Source organism: Narcine bancroftii, chromosome 7 (genome assembly GCF_036971445.1).
Source record: "Narcine bancroftii isolate sNarBan1 chromosome 7, sNarBan1.hap1, whole genome shotgun sequence".
Taxonomy (NCBI): Eukaryota; Metazoa; Chordata; class Chondrichthyes; order Torpediniformes; family Narcinidae; genus Narcine; species Narcine bancroftii.
Genome location: NC_091475.1, coordinates 70,798,350 through 70,821,501, shown reverse-complemented (window position 1 = coordinate 70,821,501; position 23,152 = coordinate 70,798,350).

The window sequence follows — 23,152 nt, the reverse complement described above, 5'->3', positions numbered from 1 at the left end:
CATCTATAGAAATATCTTCTTTTTCTTTAGCTTGGCTTCGCGGACGAAGATTTATGGAGGGGTAATGTCCACGTCAGCTGCAGGCTCGTTTGTGGCTGACAAGTCCGATGTGGGACAAGCAGACACGGTTGCAGCGGTTGCGAGGGAAAATTGGTTGGTTGGGGTTGGGTGTTGGGTTTTTCCTCCTTTGTCTTTTGTCAGTGAGGTGGGCTCTGCGGTCTTCTTCAAAGGAGGTTGCTGCCCGCCGAACTGTGAGGCGCCAAGATGCACGGTTTGAGGCGATATCAGCAGGCACCAAGAGATTTCTTTAGGCAGTCCTTGTAGCTCTTCTTTGGTGCATCTCTGTCTCGGTGGCCAGAGGAGAGCTCGCCATATAACACGATCTTGGGAAGGCGATGGTCCTCCATTCTGGAGACGTGACCTACCCAGCGCAGTTGGATCTTCAGCAGCGTGGATTCGATGGTGTCGGCCTCTGCCAGCTCGAGTACTTCGATGTTGGTTATGAAGTCGCTCCAATGAATGTTGAGAATGGAGCGGAGACAACGCTGGTGGAAGCGTTCTAGGAGCCGTAGGTAATGCCGGTAGAGGACCCATGATTCGGAGCCGAACAGGAGTGTGGGTATGCATATGCTAATCTTTGTGAGGTTTTTCAGTTGGTTGTTTTTCCAGACTCTTTTGTGTAGTTTTCCAAAGGCACTATTTGCTTGGCGAGTCTGTTGTCTATCTCGTTGTCGATCCTTGCATCCAATGAAATGGTGCAGCCGAGATAGGTAAACTGGTTGACCGTTTTGAGTTTTGTGTGCCCGATGGAGATGTTGGGGGGCTGGTAGTCATGGTGGGGAGCTTGCTGACGGAGGACCTCAGTTTTCTTCAGGCTGACTTCCAGGCCAAACATTTTGGCAGTTTCCGCAAAACAGAACGTCAAGCGCTGAAGAGCTGGCTCTGAATGGGCAACTAAGCGGCATCGTCTGCAAAGAGTAGTTCACGGACGAGTTGCTCTTGTGTCTTGGTGTGAGCTTGCAGGCGCCTCAGATTGAAGAGACTGCCATCCGTGTGGTACCGGATGTAAACAGCGTCTTCATTGTTGGGGTCTTTCATGGCTTGTTTCAGCATCATGCTGAAGAAGATTGAAATATATGATCAACATTGGGTTACTTTATTATAACATGTTATATATTGTGTATTATTATCTCTTGAGTATTTTTAAAGTCATTTAGTTATAATTTAATTTTAACTCAAGTAGGGGGAAAGTGTGACAGATTATGTTATTTTTAATATTCTACATAGATATGTTTTATAGGAGATACATTGTGGCAGGTTTTTTTCTTAGTTTAGGTCACATGCAAACACTTAAAAACACATCTAATTTAAAATGCCAGTGTTCTGCAGACAGTTCAGGTTCGGGGGGGGGGGGTGGGGGGGGGGGCCTTTGCAGAAACTTTGAAGAATGCCTACAAGGACTTCACATGTAGGTGTTAACTGGACATGCTGTGGAGTAATGGATTATTGTTTTTGAAAGCAACAGATGAATTAACTCAGAAGATTAGGTCCGGAGCTGCAGTCGGTCTGTGTGCAGTTGGCTGTTCTAAGAGGGTCATGTGGTTTTCTGTAAGTGAGTGTGAGAGAGAGAGAGAGAGAGAGAGAGAGAGAAGACAGTTCTACAGTTCAGCAGCAACAGCTGGGAATGAAACATGATAACTGGCAGGCCTTTCACAAGGCCCCACATAGGAGATTAGTCAGGAAAGTTCAGACTCTCGGTGTTTATGGTGAAGTAGTGAATTGGAGTCGACAATGGATGGATGGGAGAAGCCAGAGAGTAGTGGTAGATGGTTGCTTCTCAGACTGGGGACCTGTGACTAGTGGTGTGCCTCAGGGATTTGCGCTGGGACCATTGTTGTTTGTCATCTATAACTTTAACTTTTTTATGTTTCTTCCAATTTTTGTTTTTTGTCATCTATATCAGTGATCTGGATGATAATGTAAATTGGATCAACAAGTTTACAGATAACTTGTGGAAAGTGAAGAAGGCTTTCAAAGCTTGCAGAGGATCAAAAAATGGGCAGATCAATGGCAGATAGAATTTAATGCAGATCAATGTGAGGTGTTGCATTGTGGAAGGACAACCAAGAAAGGACATACATGGTTAATGGTAGGGATCTGAAGAGTGCAGAAGAACAGAGGGATATGGGAATCCAGATTCAAAATTCATTGAAAGTGATGTCACAGTTGGATAGAGTTGTAAAGAGAGCCTTTGGCAAACTAGCCTTCATAAAAAAGTATAAGAGATGGGATGTTATGGTAATTACATTGATGAGGCCAATTCTGGATTATTGTGAACAGTTTTGGTCACCTAACTACAGGAAAGATATCAATAAGATAGAAAGAGTTCAGAGAAGATTTTCTAGGATGTTGTCTAAGAACTAAATTAAAGGGAAAGGCTAAACAGGTTAGGAATTTATTCCCTGGAGCATAGAAGAATGATGGGAGATTTGATAGAGGTATTTAAAATTATGAGGGGGATAGACAGAGTAAATGTAGAATGGCTTTTTTCACTGAGGGCAGGTGAGATACAGACCAGAGGACGTGGGTTTAGATTGAAAGGGGAAAAGTTTAGAGGAACATGAGCAGGAACATCTTCATAGAGAGAATGGTGGGAGTGTGGAACAAGCTGCCAGCTGAGGTGGTTGAATGAGGAATAACCCTAGAGCAGACACAAAAGAAGAAGAAGGAGAACATCAAGCTCTGCACAGAGAAATAGAAGATAAAGTGAATGGACAGTACATCGATAAAAAAAATCAAGAATATATGCAAGCATTAAAAGAATGGCTGACATGAAAATTTAGTGAAATAAAAAGAAAAATGAAAAGTACAGAAGAAAAAGTGAGTAGAATAGAGCTGGTCATAACAGAAATAGGGAAAAGATTAGACAAGATGGAAGAACGAGAAATAGCCGTAGAAATTGAAGTGAACGACTTAAAAAGAAAATTGGAAGAAACTGATAAAAAAATTAAACAAACACAGCAGATGTTAGCTCAGAAGATGGATATAATGGAAAACCAAAATTATTATTGATGCAAAATCAACTAATCCCTTTCACAATAGATAACCTTTCCTTTAGAGAATGGGAGAGAAAAGGGATCAAAAGAATAGAAAATTGTTTTTTGGGAAATAAATTAATATCTTTTGAACAAATGAAGTACAAATATGGTATAACTCACGGTACAATGTTTGCATACCACCAACTGAAAACTTACTTGAAGGACAAATTGGGAAGCAGGCAGAAGGAGGCAGTTTTGAATATGTGATTACATACACAATGATAATTAAAAGATTTATAACAAACATGTACATCAAAATGCAAGAGAAAGAGAACAATGAAATAAGTTGTAAACCCAAACAAAAGTGGGAACAAGATCTAAACATAAAGATAAAGAATGAAACATGGGAAAAGCTATGCTCCGGAACTATGAGAAATACAATAAACACGAGGTTACGCATGATACAATATAATTGGTTACACAGGGTATACACCACACCCCAAAAGTTAAATAAATGGGACTCAACAGTATCAGATAGATGTTTTCGGTGTAAGAAGGAAATGGGAACAACAGTACATCCAATTTGGGCATGTGAGAAAGTGGAAAAATTTTGGGAAGATCTAAATCAGGTATTAAATAAAATCATAAAAATTAACATCTAAGTAATATAGTAACATCTAAGTAATAATTAACATCTAAGTAATATAGGAAGTAAAGAACTTGACCTCGATTTGGATGAAGCACAAAAAATATTTATTATGATAGCCTTAGCTGTAGCAAAAAAATGTATTATGTCAACCTGGAAATCAGAAGATAGCCTGAGAATACAGCAATGGTACATAGAAATGAATAAATGTATTCCTTTGGAAAAAATAACATATTTAAGAAATAACATCACAGTACCATCATGGAACACAACAGAAAAGTCCTATCGCGGACCTTCACCACCTAAAATGACAGAATAAGAAGAAGATTAAATGAACTGACCCAGTGTGTAAAAGTAGATGACACAATTTTCTTATTTATTTTCATTGTGTGATGACATTGTTTAATGGGTTTGATGTATATGTTGAAAGCTTAGTGGGTGGGGAGGGTGGTGGGAAGGAGGGAAGGAAGGGAGGGGGGACAAAGGGGATAAAATGGCACTGTGTATATTCAAGAGGGAAATGTTTAAGTGTATTTTGGTCAATATGGTTCATAGTGTGAAAAATAAATTAAAAAAAAAACATGTGGCACGACTCGGAGCCAGCCAATCGCAAGCTACTTGCAAGACCAAGCCTGAGGAGGGCCAGTCAACCTGATGTTTCTACCACCAGTGCTGGGGAGTGCAAGCCCGTAAGTGCCGCCAGCTCTGCAGGTTTCAGGGAAACGACCAGGCCAGCCGTTGTTGATGGCTGCGACAGATGGCCACACAAACAGCCTCCTACATGTGATGTACAGATCCACCTGCCGCCGATTCCTGGAGGACACAGGGGCTGAGTTTAACGTCCTTCCCCCCACTACATTAGAGACACACCCAATCTCGAGGTCCAACCATGCGGGCAGCCAACAGCTCCACCATCAGGATCTACGGCACCCGCAGGACACAGATCCAGATTGGGAAGGAGAATTTCCACTGGAGGTTCATCCTTGCCTTAGTGGGCACTGTGCTGTTAGGGGCCAACTTCCTCAGAGCTCACAGCCTACTGGTTGACATGAAGGGAAAAAGGCTGGTCAATGCCTGAACATTCCACTCCACCCAACTGGACACAGCATAAGCCCGCAGGCTTGAAATCGCCATTATAACTGCTGCCAAGGATGAGTTCGACGAGATTCTCCACGAATTCCCCGCCATCTTAGAGCAATGGTTCAACACCTCCCTGCCTCAGCATGGGGTCTTCCACCACATCACCACACAGGGCCCCCTGCTGCATGCTAGACCCAGATGGCTGCCACCCGAGAATCTCCAGCAGACAAAGGAGGAGTTCTCCAGGCTCCAGGAACTGGGAATTGTCTGGCACTTGGACAGCACCTGGGTATCATTGCTCCATATGGTCCTGAAATCGTCCAGGGGCTGGAGACTGTGTGGGGACTACCGTCAGTTGAATGACGCAACCAACTCCGACAGGTACCCAGTCCCCCACATACAGGACTTCTTCACCAACCTCCACAGCACTCAGATCTTCTCCAAAGTGGACTTCATGTGGGGATAAAATCAGATCCCAGTGCATCCAGACAATGTGAGTAAGACAGCTTTTATCACCCCTTTCGGTCTCTGAGTTCTCGCATATGCCCTTTAGTCTAAAGACCGCGGCCCAAACATTCCAGCGCCTCATGGATGCGGTTGGAAAAGACCTGGACTTTGTGTTCATTTAAATGGATGATATTCTCATTGCCAATCACAACCGCAATGAACACAAAGCACACCTCCGCACACTCTTTGCCTGGCTGGCGGACTTTGGCCTCACGGTCAATGCGGCCAAATGCCAGTTCGGCAAGGAGTCCCTCCAGTTCCTGGGGCACACCATTTCAGCAGCTGGGGCTGCACCACTGCCACAAAAGGTAGCGGCTGTTCAACAATTCTCCAAACCTTCCACCCTGAAAGGCCTCCAAGAGTTCATGGGGATGGTGAACTTTTATCATCGTTTCATTCCCAGAGCCACACGCACCATGCTTCCATTGTTCGCGTTCATGGCCACCAAAGAAAAGACTTTATCATGGTCAGAGGAGGCGGACAGGGCTTTCATCATGACAAAGGAGGTTCTAGCCAGTGCCATGCTGCTGGTGCACCCGCGGCTGGAGGCGCACACGGCGTTCTCTGTGGATGCCTCAGCTACGGCACTGGGGGAGTTTCTGGAATGGTGGGTCAATGGACGATGGTGCCTGCTGGCCTTTTTCAGTAAGCAGCTGTTCCCACCAGAGCTCAAATATAGCTCTTTTGACTGGGAGCTCCTGGCACTGTATTTGGCCATCCGCCATTTCCGTTACTTCCTCAAGGGCAGGCCGTTCATGGATCACAAGCCCCTCAATCAAGCACTGGCAATGGCCAATGATTCGTGGTCTGCCAGACAGCAGCGCCACCTCTCGTACATGTCTGAGTTAATGACCGACATCCGACACAGGGCCAGCAAGGACAATGTACTGGCGGATGCGCTCTCCCATCCAGCCATCAACACTCGTTCCCAGCCTGTATTACGTGCAACTGGCTCAGGCACAGATGAACGACGCGGAGATGCAGGCCTTGCAGATTGCCATCTTGGGCTTCAAACTCAAGGATGTCTGGGTGCCCAGCAGCCCGGACACATTGCTCTGCGACGTCTCTGCGCCCGGTGGTCTCGCCCCACTGGAGGGCGAAGATCTTCAGTCTGATCCACGTCCTCGCTCACCCAGCAGTAAAGACAACTATGCGGATGGTCGTGGAGCAGTTTGTGTGGCACAGGCTGAAGAAGGAGGTGACAGAACTGGCCAGGAACTGTATCAGGTGCCAGACCTCCAAGGACCAGCGACATACGCGAGCCCCGATCCAGAACTTCGATCTGGCGGTTCACAGATGTCGTTGAGCCACTGCTGATGTCCAAGGAGGCTCATTACCTCCTCTCGGTTGTGTTCTATGGTTCTAAAGAGTTTTTCTTGATTAGTTTGAGGTGGCGCACATTCTCATGGCGAACTGGCCCTGTTTGTATCGCCACATGGCGGGGCAGCCATGAGGAAATAGTGGTCGTCAGAGGTTTCTCTCCGACTCCAGCATCCCTTCCACTGCGCACCCTGGGCAGCGATTATGACATCACAATGCACCAGATGACTGAGCTCATACTGTCCTTAAAGGGGCGTGCTGAATATTGAATAAAAACAGTCGTTAATGACCCTCAATGTGGTGGCCGTGTTTCTTCCACTGCTCACACCGCCACAGGTTCACATTTTTGAAAATAATTTGAGGCAATTAGGGTTGGAGACTGCACTCAGAAGGTTAAGTGTAAACTCAGTCTTGGTCAAAATTTAAGAATGCCTTCACCCATAGTTGCTAGAGAAACATCAGCAAAACCCTCACTTTAGGAATAACAAACACCCTGACCACAAATTTTAGGACAGAAAGCTGTGGAAGGAGAAAGTCACGCTGACAAGTACTAGAATAAATTACGGAAAATACATGAATTACAGGTGCAGAAAGGAAAAATAATTAGTAAATGAAGCTCAATGCAGATGAAGGCATAAAATGTAGAAGTTGAAAAAAACAGAGAGATCACTAATTACTTGGAAGGTTTGAAATTATGTTGGGGAGAAGAGCAAGGGGTTCATATTGATGGGGGAAAGGTCTGCCACAGGTCATGATAAAATTAAATCAAACAATAGGAATGAACTGGATGGCTTGAAATAAAATGCTTCAGATTTAATTCAGATTTCAAATTGATTGTCAGAGTAAATACCTGTGAGCGAGGCAGAATGACAACTTTTTGGTAGTGCAAAAGAACTATACAATAAAAAACTGTCAGCATGTAACAGATGTAGTCAAACAGACTGTGCAATACAGCGAGAATTTTAAAAAAACAATAGTGGGCACAAGTAAAAGTTCTTAAATGAGTCTCAGATTGACTTTGTCGTTGAGGAGTCTGATGGTGCAACTGTTCCTGAACCTGGTGGTTCGGGTTTTGTGGCATCTATATCTCTTTCCTGAGGTTTTACAACCTCGTGAGACCCATCAAGATATCATCAGATGCATCACACAGTGGGCTCGGTGCAGTTCTTCTGCAAAAATAGGATGACTGTCAACCCAATGCATTTGCATCACACTTAATGACAGACACGGGGTCGTGATATGCTCAAATAGAAAAGGAGCTGCTCAGCATCACATACACCTGTGAAAGATTTCATCATTTTTTGTCAGGACAAGCAACCAGTGTAGAGACTGACCATAAGCCCTTGATTGCATTGTTCCAAAAGCCATTAAATGAACGTCCACTGAGAATACCAAGAGTCATGATTGGGCTGCAACACTATACACTGAATGTAGCGTACACACTAAGTAAGACACTTTGTCTAGAGCTATCGACACAAGAGTCCACAAACACCAAAATGGATGAAGACGTGAATGCCTTCATGGACATGATCACAAGTGCACTGCTCATATGAGATGCAAAAATGGAGCTCATAAAGTCAGAGACAAATAAAGATGAAACCTTGAGACAACTGAGAAAAAATATCTTGGATGGATGGCCCAACGTGAAGCAAGATTGCTCACCTGATGTTGCAGAGTACTGGAACTGCAGAGCGGAACTATCAGTGGTTGAAGACATCATCTACAAAATCCTTATCCCAAAGAGTTTGAGAAAAGAGATGCTAAAAAGGATCCATGGAGGACATCTTGGAATTGAAAAGTGTAAGAAAAGAGCACAAGAGATGATGTACTGGCTAAGAATCAACAATGATATTACAAATGAAGTGTCAACAATACAATATGCTGGAAATATCAAGCAAGCAATCCTGGAGAACCACTAAAGCCACACCCAGCACCATACAGACCTCACCAGAAGGTAGGCACTGACCTATTTGAATGTCAAGGGAAGGACTATCTTGTAGTAACAGACTATTATTTCCTGTATCCAGAGGTGTGTAAACTGAACACCACCACTTCAGACAGTGTAAAATATGGGTATGAAACCCATATTTTCCAGACATGCTGCGGCAAGCGAGGTCTTTACAGACAATGGACCCCAGTTTTTCGATTTAAAGTTCCAACAGTTTGCCAAAGAGTGGGACTTTGTACACATCACATCAAGTCCTCATTTTCCACAGTCCAATGGTCTAGTGAAAAAATTAGTACAGACAATGAAAAGACTGATGAACAAGGCAAACAACAGTGGAACAGACTTCTCCCAAAACATGCACAATGATATTACAACTAAAAAGTTGTAATATACTGCACAATGCTGCTTGAGTGTGGTATGTCACCAGCACAATTCCTTATGGGATGTAGGCTAAGATCAAACCTACCCATTCAGGAGAATCTCCTAAAAACAAAAGAGGGGGGGAAGTGAGGAAGTTCAAAGAACAACAGAAAGAAAAGCAAAAGTATTACTTTGACAGAGGAATAAAAAACCTACCGGAACTCCACACTGGTGACCAAGTAAGGCTAAAAGACAAAACAAATTATGGACTCAGAAGGGAACTGTCCTTAGTGAAGTCCAGCAAAGATCATACACCATTCAGACAGATGAAGGTGCTTTTCTGCGAAGAAATCCTCGAGATCTTCAAATGGATCCAGCCACTGTAGATGGAAAGACAGATACTGTTGAACAACCTGAATACACAGCTGAGAAGACATCGTCTGAAGCAACAATTCAGATTCAAGGACAATCAATCGGGAGATCGTCAAGACACGTGAATCCTCCTAAGAGACTCGTAGAGAAAATTGAAAGACTCCTGTTCTAGAATGAAGCAGTGCTCTCTTATTTGCTCTTCAAGTTTTAGTGTACATAAATGTGAACACACAAAACAAGTTTTAAAAATATTAATAACGTTGATAATAATGTAAATGTAAGTTCTTGGTGTTAAATTTAAAATTGCAGAGTTATACAAAGAAAACATGTTAGTTAAGAGTAAGCTACTTTTGTTTTAAGAAAGGGAGATGTAATGTTGGTGATTGTGATTGCATGGCCACTAGCAAGGTCTTGATTATAGTTACTGTTTGATTAGACTTGGCTGCCAGCAGGGGGCTGACACATTGTATGTGAGATCTGTAATGGAGGCTTGCAACCTCATGGCCTGCCTCAGGGTGCTGTTTACAACAACTTTAAAGTAAAGAACCCTTTCCTTCATCCATGAGTTGTCTAAGAACTCAGACATATGAATACAAGATGAAACACCAGGAACTTAAATGTGCTCACCCTTTCCAATAATCACTGGATCGTACACCTCTGGTTTTCCCTTCCTGAAGTCAACAATCAGCTCCTTGGTTTTGGTGGCATTAAGTGCGAGGTTGTTGTTGGTGCACCATTCAGCCAATTTTTCAATCTCTCTCCTGTTTGCTGACTCATCCCCTTCCTTTATACAACACACTACCTTGGTATCGTCGGCAAATTTGAAGATGGTGTTATTGTCATACAGAGCTAGACAGTCATAGGTGTAAAAGTGTGTAGAGCAGGGGGCTAAGAACATGTTATGCTGTGGTACTGATGGAGTTTGTGGAGGGGAAGCTCTTACCATTCTTCACTGTTTGAGGGATGTAGAATGGATTGAGGAGGGTCAAGTGGCCTCTCTGACTGGAACTTATTCCGAAGTTACCTCGCCTGCCAATCATGGGTTAAACTTCCCCATAGGTGAGGCTGACATGTGATTGGTCCTTCCATCTCATGTTGATGGGCCCTACATTGAAAAAGTAGGATGTGGAGTTTCTCTAGTCTCTTTTTGTTTTTGATGCTCCATGGAAACCATAATTGAACACCAGGCTGCAAGTCACAGGCAGCTCCAGAGGGCTAATGGCAAAGGGCCTGTCCTGGATCCCAAACCGTGAGCAATGCTGGTAACCATGTTCATTTGATATACTTTTTAGTTGTAATTAATAAAGAGTGAAGTAATTGCTAGAGTCAGGGAAGGGAGGTGGGTATTGTCTGTTTACCCCTTGTGTTCCCAACTGGGAGATGAAAATATTTAGCAGTGATTTATTTGCACCCGATATGTATTTATTTGTATATTTTTCTGGGTTAGTCTGTGAATGTTTGTCCTTTTGTGAGTTCTACTGTGCATAAATAAAGAGCGCTCTATGTTAATAACATATGTCCAGTCTTGATTCGCTTTGAGCCCGACAAATCAAGTCACCTTTATTTGTCGTTCATACCATTCTCGCACAGTAAAGATGAGATAACGTTTGTCCAGGATGGTGGAGCATATTTACATAAATATAAGTTAGAATAGAAGTTAAACACATTGAAATATTAAAATATTCAGGCATATACAGTTAAAGTCCATAGTACACTATACACCTACCTGGGAATTCAGGAGCCTGATGGCTTGGGGGAAAAACTGTTGACCAATCCAGATGGCAGAAGGGAGAACAGTTTACATGAGGGGTGTGTGGAGTCCTTCACAATGTTCATTGTCTTTCACCTGCATCGAGTGTTGTAGATGTCCTTCCTGGTAGGAAGGGAGCCCCCAATGATCTTTTCCGCTGATTTCACTCTTCTCTACAGGGTCTTGTGGTCTGAGGTGGTACAGCTTCCAAACCAGATGGTGATGCAGTTGCACAGGATGCTCTCAATATATCCTCTGTAGAATGTAGTGAGGATGGAGGGTAGGAGATGGACTTTCCTCAGCCTTTGCAGGACGTAGAGGTGCTGCTGGGCTTTCTTAGCTGTTGAGCTGATGTAAAGGGACCAGGTGAGATTCTCCACCAAGTGCACTCCAAGGAACTTGATATTCTTAAGGACCTCAATGGTCGAGTCGTCAATGGTAAATGGAGCATGGTCTCCCCGGGCCCTCCTGAAGTTGACTACCACCTCTTTTGTTTTATTGAAGTTCAGATACAGGTTGTTGGCTCTGATCCAGTCCATTAGTGACTGCACCTCATTTCTGTACATTGACTCTCCATTCTTACTGATCAGGCCTAGCCTGGTCGTGTCATCAGCGAACTTGATGGTATGGTTTGAGGTGTGTTTAGCTGAAGAGTCAAGGGTCAGCAGAGGGAACAGCAGTGGACTAAACACGTAGCCCTGGGGGCCCCCGGTGCTCAGTGTGATGGCCTTGGAGGTGCTTTTACCAATCTGGACTGCTTGAGGTCTCTCCAATAGGAATTCAAAAATCCAATTGCAGAGGGAGGTATTTAGACTCAGCAGTTTCAACTTCCTTATCAGGTACTAAGGTATGATTGTGTTGAATGTTGAAATGAAGTTGATAAACAACATTCAAACATATAAAACCTTGTTTTCCAGATGGGTGAGGGGTACCTGGAGGGTGCTGGCAATGGCATCTTCCATAGAGCAGTTGGATCCATCTGTGAACTGCAGGGGGCCTTGTGATGGGGGCAGCAGCAGCTTGATATGCCCCATGACAATGGACGTGAGTGTGACAGGGCAGTAGTCATTGAGGCAGGGCACAGATAACTTCCTTAACTCGGGGACAATGGTGGTGGCTTTGAAGCACATTGAGACCATTACACTTCTCATGGAGAGATTAAAAATGTTGGTGTGAACATCTGCTAGCTGAGCTGCACATCATCTGAGCACTCTGTTGGAAATGTTATCCAGTCAAGCAGATTTCCGTGGGTTGGCCTTGTCTAATACTCTCCTCATGTCAGCTACTGCAAGACACAACACCTGGTCATTTGGAGGAGAGGTGGTCTTCTTCACTGCCACATCGTTTATCACCTCGAAACGTGCATAGAACTTGTACAGTGCATCTGTGAAGGAGGAATCACCTGCACAGTCAGATGGTCTTGTGGTTGATGATATCTTGGATACCCTTCCACATGCTGTCCAGGAAGTGGCTATAAATGTACTGGGAATTTTGCTTCCCTGATGGGCTTAGGCAGTTTGGTTCTTGCAATAGCTCAGGCTCCATTATCAACCTCTCTGAAGGCAGTGTCTCGGTTCCTCAGCAGCCCATGCCCCTCCGCAGTTATCCATCATTTCTGATTAGAGCAAATAATGATGGTCTTGGACACAGTGACATTGTCAGAACATTTACTGATGTTTCTAGTCACTGATACCATATAGTCTTCCAGATTGATGGAGTCCCTGCTTCCTTGAACATGTTCCAGTCAGTGCACTCAAAGCAGTCTTGGAGTGCATGAATGATCCCCTCTGCCCAGGATTTAACCTGCTCCTGGACTTGCATCAGACAAGCTGTTTGCATACTGGGATTAGCATTACAGATATGTGGTCTGAGTATCTGAGGTGGGGGTGAGGCTCTGCCTGATATGCATCAGACATGTTTGGACACAAAAAGTCCAATGTGCTCACCTCTCTTGTCGCAAAGTCCACATACTATTGGAATTTAGGTAACCCTGTCTTGAGGTCCACCTGGTTAAAATTCCCTGTGATAATAATCAACCCCCAAAGAGACACACACTAAATAAAACAAGAGCTTGTAATACCTCCCCCAGCAAAGAAAATTTTGAGCTGTTACAGCAAAATTTTAATTGCAACCGACAATGTTTGAAATAATACATTCACCATTATTTCATGATATAATACAGACAAATATAACATTTCATTAATGTTGCAAACTTAGCATCTTGAAAGGCAATCAGCAATTACCTTATCCTTGCCTTTAATATAATTATAATTAACTAAAATTCCTGCAGAAATAAACACCAGTTTAACAATGGCCTATTTTCATTTTTAATTTTACTCAAGAACTCTATGGAATTATGATCAGTATTCACAAAAAATGATCCCCATGCTGTGGAGATGTAAACATGAAAATGCTACAAAACTAATATAAGGGACAAAATATATTTCTCTATTTTAGAATAATTCTTTTGGTCTTCATTGAATTTCTTAGATAAGTAAACCACTGGATGGTCAAAATCATCACATTCCTTTGTAATAGCACTGGCCCCGCAGCTTCATCACTAGCATCTACTGCTAAAGAAAATGGCTTCTCAAAGTCAGGTGACTTAAGCACAGGCTGGTGACATAAAATGACTTTCAGTTTATCAAATGCTTCCTGACAAATTTCTGTCCAAACAAACTTTTGACCCTTCTTCTGAAGATTAGTCAAATGAAGTGTGATATCAGCAAAAGTTTTATTGAGCTTTCTATAATACCCTACCATTCCCCCAAAAAAACTTTTCAAATGGCTTTCTTACCCAGGGGAGCAGGAAACTCAGAAATTACCTGAACTTTCTCCTGAACAGGCACCAACTTGCCTTGACCAACAACATAACCAAGCTAAGTCACAGTAACTGATGGCCAAATTCACTTTAGCTGATTTAACAGTAAGGATTGCTTTTGAAAATCTGTCAAACAATATCTCTAACTCAGAGATATATGCTTCCCAGGTATCATTCCCCATAACCAAATCATAAATATAAGCATTTGTATGCTCTAAATCTTGAATCACAGAATTGATCATTCGCTGGAATGTCTCTGGAGCATTTTTCATTCCAAATGTTAAAATATTGTATTCATATAACCCCGATGAGGTCACAAATGCAGAGATTTCCCTACCTCTGTCTGTTAAGGGAGAATACCAGTTACCTTTTAATTTCACCCTAGTATTTTTATCACACCAGACCTTTTGCCTCAAGGTGTTTTCAAATTCTTTTGAGCTAATTTATAAACTTTCTGCAAACAATTTTGAGACTTTGAAATATATTCTAACAAATTCAACTGCACATCCTCATTAACCTATTGTTCCTTCAACAACACTAAGGTCCTCTAACTTGATTCCCAACACCAGCTCAAAAGGGACTAAAGTCTATTGATTCTTGAAGAGATTCTCTTACTGCAAACAAAAGCAAATGGACCCCTCATCCCAGTCCTTCTCATTCTTGAAACAATAGGTCCTTATCATGGTTTTAAAGTTTGAATGGAACCTCTCCAAGGCCCTTGAGATTCTGGATGATATTCAAATGACATGATCTGGTTAGCTCCCAATTTATAAACTATCTGCTGAAACAGCCCCAACATGAAATTACTTCCCTGGTCTGACTATCTCTTTAGCCAAACCAACTAAAGTAAAAAAAAATTATGAGCTCTTCACACTGTTTTAGCTTTAATATTTCTAAGTGGTACTGTTTCTGGAAATTTGGGGCTGTACACATGACAGTTAACAGATACTGATTCCTGGTTTTTGTCTTATGAAATTCTATCCACAATAACCTTAGAAAAGGGTTCATCAAAAGCAGGAATGGGTTGCAAAGGAACCAGTGGGGGACCCTGGTTGAGTTTACCCAAATCTGGCAAATGTAATATGTCTGGAAAAATGTCACACCTTTTCTTAAACTATGCCAATAGAATTGTTTCATAGTCTTATACATAGTTTTCCTTGCACCAAGATGACCACGCAAGGGTGTGCTATGGGCCAAGGTTAAAATTTCATCCCTATAGGCTTTAGGAACTACAACCTGGTGAACAACTGCCCATTCTTTACTGGCAGGGATATCAACTTGTCTCCATTTCCTCATCAACACACCTTTCTTGAAATAATATCCAACTGGCACTTTCTTAATTTCATCATTAGAGAGAGCCTTATCTCTCACTTTACTGAAGTGAGAGATCTCTGCTCTTCCCCACTATAAACTCTTTTTGGGATAATGATAAATCTTTACACTCAGGTTTAACACCAGAACTCTGGTCCATTAAAGAATGATGTAATGTGTTTGGCAGGTCATTACAACCTGATTTCTGTTTTGTGCTATCACAGATTCTGGACCCTTTTAAATCAGTCTGCACTGGTAAGCTTCTTAGCAATAGTTCAAGTATCTGCACAGATTCGATATATATCAGAATCTGTCTTTGTCTCATCAATGACTGGCTTAGCTGTCAACCTCATGGCAAAGACAACTTCTACCCTCTGCAAGGGTATTTCCTAATAACAACGAGATCCCCCCCCCGCACTGGTAAACTTGATCGGATCCCTATTGAAACAGGTCCATCAACTAATTCCGATTTCAACATTATCCTGTGTGGAGGAATCGACTCTGAATCACCCCCAGACCTCAAATCTAATTTATTTCACTTTGGCAGTCTCATCGCAAAACTCCAAAACACTGTCCAACATGAGTAACTGGGTGGCCCAGTATCTCGAAGGATTTGCACTGGCACTTGTGGTGACCCTTCCTTTACCGAAACTAAATCCTCTGAAACAAAATATTTGAATTCATCCCTCATGTTACCAGCAAGTCTAGAACCCTTTTGGTTTCTATGTGTTTCATCTCTTTGAAAACATGCATCTGGCACTGCCCCCTTTTCACCTCTTTTTCCTCAGCACGGAACAATTTGTTATCATGTGACCAGGTTTCCTACAGTAGTGGCAAAGGGGACCTGAAAGTTTTCCTTTTATTGCCTTTGATTCTCTTCTTCCTCCCATCTATGTTTTTATAACTCTTGCTCAAGATAAGAACAGGGTAATTGTGGTTGGGGACTCACTTGTCAGAGGGACAGATAGGAGGTTTGTTGGACAAGATCGGGGATCCAGGTTGGTCTGTTATCTCCCTCGTGCTAGAGTCAGGGATGTCTCTGATCGAGTTCACAGAATTCTGCAAGGGGAATGTGAGCAGCCAGAAGTCATGGTCCATGTGGGGACCAATGACTTAGTTAGAAATGGGGATGAGGTCCTGAAACAGGAATACATAGAATTAGGCAGCAAGTTAAAAAACAGGACCTCTAAGGTAGTGATTTCTGGATTGCTGCCGGTGCCACGCGCTAGAGAGGGTAGTAATAGGAGGATGTGGAGGATGAATGCGTGGCTGAAGAGCTGGTGCAGGAGATAAGATATTTAGATCATTGGAATCTCTTCTGGGGAAAGTCAGACTTGTACAAAAGGGACGGACTCCACTTGAACTGGAGGGGGACCAATATCCTGACAAGCAGATTTGCTAGAGTTGTGGGGGAGGGTTTAAACTAGTTTGGCAGGGGGGTGGGGAGCAGAGTTTGAGAGCAGTGTCTAGGGTGCATGACCACCTAGTTAAGAATGATAAAGGAAACAAAGGAAGGATGGAGGTTAAGGTAAAAGGTAGAATAGGGAATATATGTGAGGGTCATTCTCTGAAATGCATGTACTTTAATGCTAGAAGCATGGTGAACAAGGTAGATGAGCTTAGAGCATGGAATGGCACTTGGAATCATGATGTTGTGGCAATTAGTGAGACCTGGTTACAGGAGGGTCAGGACTGGCAACTAAATATTCCAGAATACAAATGTTTTAGATGTGAAAGAACAGGGGGTTAAAAAAAAGGGGGAGGAATTGCTCTGCTTGATAAGGAGGTAATTATTGCCGTGAGGTGGCAAGATGGTTTGGAGGGATCATCCAGTGAGGCTGTTTGGGTGGAATTGAGGGGTGGAGGAGGCATGAGGGTACTAATAGGAGTATATTATAGACCACCAAATGGCCCAAGAAAATTGGAAGAACAATTTGTAAGGAGATAGCATATATGTGTAATAAATATAAGGTAGTGATCATGGGAGATTTTAACTTCCCTCACATTGATTGGGATACCCATATAGTAAGAGGGCTGGATGGGCTAGAGTTTGTCAAATGTGTGCAAGATAGTTTTCTTAATCAATACGTAGAGGAACCTACTCGGAACTATGTAATACTGGATCTCCTGTTAGGGAATGAGATAGGTCAGGTGTCTGAGGTTAATGTTGGAGAACAAATTGGGTCAAGTGATCACAACTCTATTAGTTTTAGGGTAGTTTTAGGGAAGAGCAAAGAAGGGCTTAAAGTTGAGGTTCTGGATTGGAGAAAAGCACATTTCGAAGAAATGAGAATGGCTTTGGGGAGTATTGAGTGGGACATAATTTTTTTCTGGAAAGGATGTAAATGAAAAATGGAGAATATTCAAAGAAGAAATTTTCAAAGAACAGACTAGATATGTCTCAGTGAGGATCAAAGGAAAGGCTGGAAGTCATAGGGAGCCTTGGTTTTAGAGGAATATTAGAAATTTGGTTAGGAGAAAGAGGGAGATGTCTTTGGCTTGGCTTCGCGGACGAAGATTTATGGAGGGGGTAAAAGTCCACGTCAGCTGCAGGCTCGTTTGTGGCTGAAAAATCCGATGCGGGACAGGCAGACACGGTTGCAACGTCTGCAGGGGAAAATTGGTTGGTTGAGGTTGGGTGTTGGGTTTTTCCTCCTTTGCCTTTTGTCAGTGAGGTGGGCTCTGCGGTCTTCTTCAAAGGAGGTTGCTGCCCGCCAAACTGTGAGGCGCCAAGATGCACGGTTTGAGGCGATATCAGCCCACTGGCAGGCACCAAGAGATTTCTTTAGGCAGTCCTTGTACCTTTTCTTTGGTGCACCTCTGTCACGGTGGCCAGTGGAGAGCTCGCCATATAACACGATCTTGGGAAGGCGATGGTCCTCCATTCTGGAGACGTGACCCACCCAGCGCAGCTGGATCTTCAGCAGCGTGGACTCGATGCTGTCGACCTCTGCCATCTCGAGTACTTCGACGTTAGGGATGAAAGCGCTCCAATGAATGTTGAGGATGGAGCGGAGACAACGCTGGTGGAAGCGTTCTAGGAGCCGTAGGTGATGCCGGTAGAGGACCCATGATTCGGAGCCGAACAGGAGTGTGGGTATGACAACGGCTCTGTATACGCTTATCTTTGTGAGGTTTTTCAGTTGGTTGTTTTTCCAGACTCTTTTGTGTAGTCTTCCAAAGGCGCTATTTGCCTTGGCGAGTCTGTCGTCTATCTCATTGTCGATCCTTGCATCTGATGAAATGGTGCAGCCGAGATAGGTAAACTGGTTGACCGTTTTGAGTTTTGTGTGCCCGATGGAGATGTGGGGGGGCTGGTAGTCATGGTGGGGAGCTGGCTGATGGAGGACCTCAGTTTTCTTCAGGCTGACTTCCAGGCCAAACATTTTGGCAGTTTCCGCAAAGCAGGACGTCAAGCGCTGAAGAACTGGCTCTGAATGGGCAACTAAAGCGGCATCGTCTGCAAAGAGTAGTTCACGGACAAGTTTCTCTTGTGTCTTGGTGTGAGCTTGCAGGCGCCTCAGATTGAAGAGACTGCCATCCGTGCGGTACCGGATGTAAACAGCGTCTTCATTGTTGGGGTCTTTCATGGCTTGGTTCAGCATCATGCTGAAGAAGATTGAAAAGAAGGTTGGTGCGAGAACACAGCCTTGCTTCACGCCATTGTTAATGGAGAAGGGTTCAGAGAGCTCATTGCTGTATCTGACCCGACCTTGTTGGTTTTCGTGCAGTTGGATAAACATGTTGAGGAACTTTGGGGGACATCCGATGCGCTCTAGTATTTGCCAAAGCCCTTTCCTGCTCACGGTGTCGAAGGCTTTGGTGAGGTCAACAAAGGTGATGTAGAGTCCTTTGCTTTGTTCTCTGCACTTTTCTTGGAGCTGTCTGAGGGCAAAGACCATGTCAGTAGTTCCTCTGTTTGCGCGAAAGCCGCACTGTGATTCTGGGAGAATATTCTCGGCGACACTAGGTATTATTCTATTTAGTAGAATCCTAGCGAAGATTTTGCCTGCAATGGAGAGCAGCGTGATTCCCCTGTAGTTTGAGCAGTCTGATTTCTCGCCTTTGTTTTTGTACAGGGTGATGATGGTGGCATCACGAAGGTCCTGAGGCAGTTTTCCTTGGTCCCAACAAAGCTTGAAAAACTCATGCAGTTTGGCATGCAGAGTTTTGCCGCCAGCCTTCCAGACCTCTGGGGGGATTCCATCCATACCTGCTGCTTTGCCACTTTTCAGTTGTTTGATTGCCTTATATGTCTCATCCTGAGTGAGGACCTCATCCAGCTCTAGCCTTAGGGGCTGTTGAGGGAGCTGGAGCAGGGCGGAATCTTGGACTGAGCGGTTGGCACTGAAAAGAGATTGGAAGTGTTCTGACCATCGGTTGAGGATGGAGATCTTGTCGCTGAGGAGGACTTTGCCGTCTGAGCTGCGCAGCGGGCTTTGGACTTGGGGTGAGGGGCCGTACACAGCCTTTAGAGCCTCGTAGAAACCCCTGAAGTCGCCAATGTCCGCGCTGAGCTGGGTTCGTTTGGCGAGGCTAGTCCACCACTCATTTTGGATCTCCCGGAGTTTGCGCTGAAGATGGCTGCATGCGCGACGGAAGGCTTGTTTCTTCTCTGGACAGGACGGCTTTGTAAGGTGAGCCTGGTGGGCAGCTCGCTTCTTTGCCAGCAGCTCCTGGATTTCCTGGCTGTTTTCGTCAAACCAGTCCTTGTTTTTCCTGGAGGAGAAGCCCAGTACCTCTTCAGTGGATTGCAGTATGGTAGTCTTCAACTGATCCCAGAGGGTTTCAGGGGACGGGTCCATGAGGCGGGTTGCATCTTCGAGCTTTGCTTTGAGGTTTGTCTGGAAGTTTCCTCTCGCTTCGTCTGACTGCAGGTTTCCAACATTGAACCTCTTTCTGGGGGCTTTACTATTCCTGGGCTTTGGCTTGAAGTGAAGGTTGAGCTTGCAGCGAACCAGCCGGTGGTCAGTGTGGCATTCCGCGCTGGGCATGACCCTGGTGTGGAGCACATCTCGTTTGTCACTTTCTCGCACCAGGATGTAGTCCAGGAGGTGCCAGTGTTTGGATCGGGGATGCATCCAGGTAGTCTTAAGGCTGTCCCTCTGCTGAAAAAGGGTGTTTGTAATGACAAACCGCTGTTCTGCGCAGAGCTCCAACAGGAGGCGCCCATTGTCGTTGCACTTGCCGACGCCATGCTTGCCCAGGATTCCTGGCCAGGTTTCTGAGTCTTTGCCGACGCGAGCGTTGAAGTCGCCAAGGATGACAACCTTGTCGGCTGTAGGGGTGCGTTGGATGAGGTTGCGCAGGTCGGTGTAGAACTTGTCCTTTTCTGCTGGTTCCGCCTGGAGGGTTGGAGCATAGACACTGATGAGGGTGATGCAACGCTTGTTTTGAAGGGGGAGTCGCATGGACATGATTTGGTCCGAGTGGCCTGTCGGAAGGTTTTCGAGTTTGGAGGCAATGAAGTTCTTGACCATGAAGCCTACACCAGATAGGCGTCGTTCATCCGAAGGCTTGCCAGACCAGTAGAGAGTGTAGCCCGCGCCGCGTTCTTGGAGGCTGCCTACATCTGCCAGGCGGACTTCACTGAGAGCGGCTATGTCGATGTCAAGTCTGAGGAGTTCATGTGCAATGAGGGCAGACCGACGTTCAGGTCGGTGGCTGTCAGCCTTGTCTAGCATGGTTCTGATGTTCCAGCATGCTAGCTTGAGTTTGTGAGCATCTTTTGAGGGGGAGGACGTGGAGGGGGAGGACGTGGAGGGGGAGGACGTGGACCTGTCCTCGGGCCTGCTCAAAGGAGCTTTTAGGTGGAGTGCAGTGTGCGCAGTACTGGCCCCACCCTTTACACCAATGGTTCGTGTGCCGTGGCCAAGCAAGCTGGGACGTGGCAGCGAGGTCCTTGGGTCGTAGGTTTTATATCGGAGAGGCCTTCTCCTATGCAGGTTTCTTACCCGGGCTGAAGGGGCCTGCCTCCCCTCCTAGGTCGGTCCATACTGCCCGGACCGGGGCCGAGGCCGCCGCAGCTCTCCCTGTGCCCGGACTGGGGCCGCTGCCTCCAACTCTCTGCCCAGATCGGGGCCTCCGCCTGCCTCACTCGACCGAGGCCGGGGCCGCCATCTCCCCCTTGCTCCTGCCCGGATCTGGGCCGCCGCCGCCTACCCTTCACCCAGACCGGGGCCGGGGCCGCTGCTGCTCTCTCTGTGCCCGGACTGGGGCCGCCGCCTCCCACTCTCTGCCCAGATCAGGGCCTCCGCCTGCCTCACTCGACCGAGGCCGGGGCCGCCGTCTCCCCCTTGCTCCTGTCCGGATCGGGGCCACCGCCGCCTACCCTTCGCCCGGACCGGGGCCGGGGCCGCTGCTGCTCTCTCTGTGCCCGGTCTAGGGCCACTGCCTCCCACTCTCTGCCTGGATCGGGGCCTCCGCCTGCCTCACTCGACCGAGGCCGGGGCCGCCGTCCCCCCTTGCTCCTGCCCGGATCGGGGCCTCCGCCGCCTACCCTTCGCCCGGACCGGGGCCGGGGCCGTCGCTGCTCTCTCTGTGCCCGGACTGGGGCCGCCGCCTCCCACTCTCTGCCCGGATCAGGGCCTCCGCCTGCCTCACTCGACCGAGGCCGGGGCCGCCGTCTCCCCCTTGCTCCTGCCCGGATCGGGGCCGCCGCCTGCCTCACTCGATAGTGTACAAGCGGTATAAACAGCAGGGTGATGAGCAATTGAAAGAGGACTACAAGGAGTGTAGAAAAAATCTTAAGAAAGAGATTAGAAAGGCCAAAAAGAGGCACGAAGAGCCTTTGGCAGGCAGAGTAAGAATAAATCCAAAGGGTTTCTATAGGTACATTAAAAGTAAAAGATTAGTGAGGGATAAAATTGGACCCCTTGTAGATAGGGAGGGTAGGCTGAGTGAAAAGTCAGAGGAGATGGGGGAAATTTTAAATGATTTCTTTAAATATTGTACCAGTTGAAGTAGTGGGGAGGTCATGAATCACATAAGGATAACTGAGAAGGTAGTGATGTCAGTGTTATAAAAGATAAAGGTGGAAAAATCTCCGGGTCCGGACAATGTATTCCCAAGGATACTCAGGAAGACTAGTGTACAGATAGTGGGGCTATTAACAGAGATGTTTAGGATGCAATTGGTCACGGGGGTAGTGCCAGAGGATTGGAGGGTGGTTCATGTTGTTCCATTGTTTAAGAAAGGGTCCAAATGTAAGCCAGGAAATTATAGACCTGTGAGTCTGACATCTGTGGTGGGTAAGTTGATAGAAAGTGTTCTGAGGGATGGCATTTACAAATATTTGGAAAAACAGGGATTGATAGGAAATAGTCAGCATGGTTTTGTCAGGGGTAGATCATACTTAACAAACCTTATAGAGTTTTTCGAGGGGGTTACAAAAAAGATTGATGAAGGGAAGGCTGTGGATGTTGTCTATTTAGACTTTAGTAAAGCTTTTGACAAAGTTCCCCACAGGAAGTTAGGAAAAAAGGTGGAGGCATTAGGTATAAATAAGGAGGTAGAGAAATGGATTCAGCAATGGTTGGATGAGAGGTGTCAGAGAGTACTGGTAGAAAATTGTTTGTCAAATTGGAGGCCGGAGACTAGTGGAGTTCCTCAGGGATCGGTCCTGGGTCCTCTATTGTTTGTTATATATATTAACGATCTGGAAGAAGGGGGTGGTAAATTGGATTAGTAAGTTTGCAGATGATACAAAGGTTGGTGGTATGGTGGATATTGAGGAAGATTACCATAGCTTAAAAAGAGATATAGGAAAGCTAGAGAAGTGGGCTGAGAAATGGCTGATGGAATTTAATATGGATAGGTGTGAAGTGTTGCATTTTGGAAAGGCAAATCTAAATAGGTCATATACATTGAATGGTAGACAATTGAGGAGTGCAGAGCAACAAAGGGATTTAGGAGTTATGGTAAATAGTACCCTCAAAGTTGATACTCAGGTAGATAGAATGGTGAAGAAGGCATTTCGAATGTTGGCCTTCATAAATCA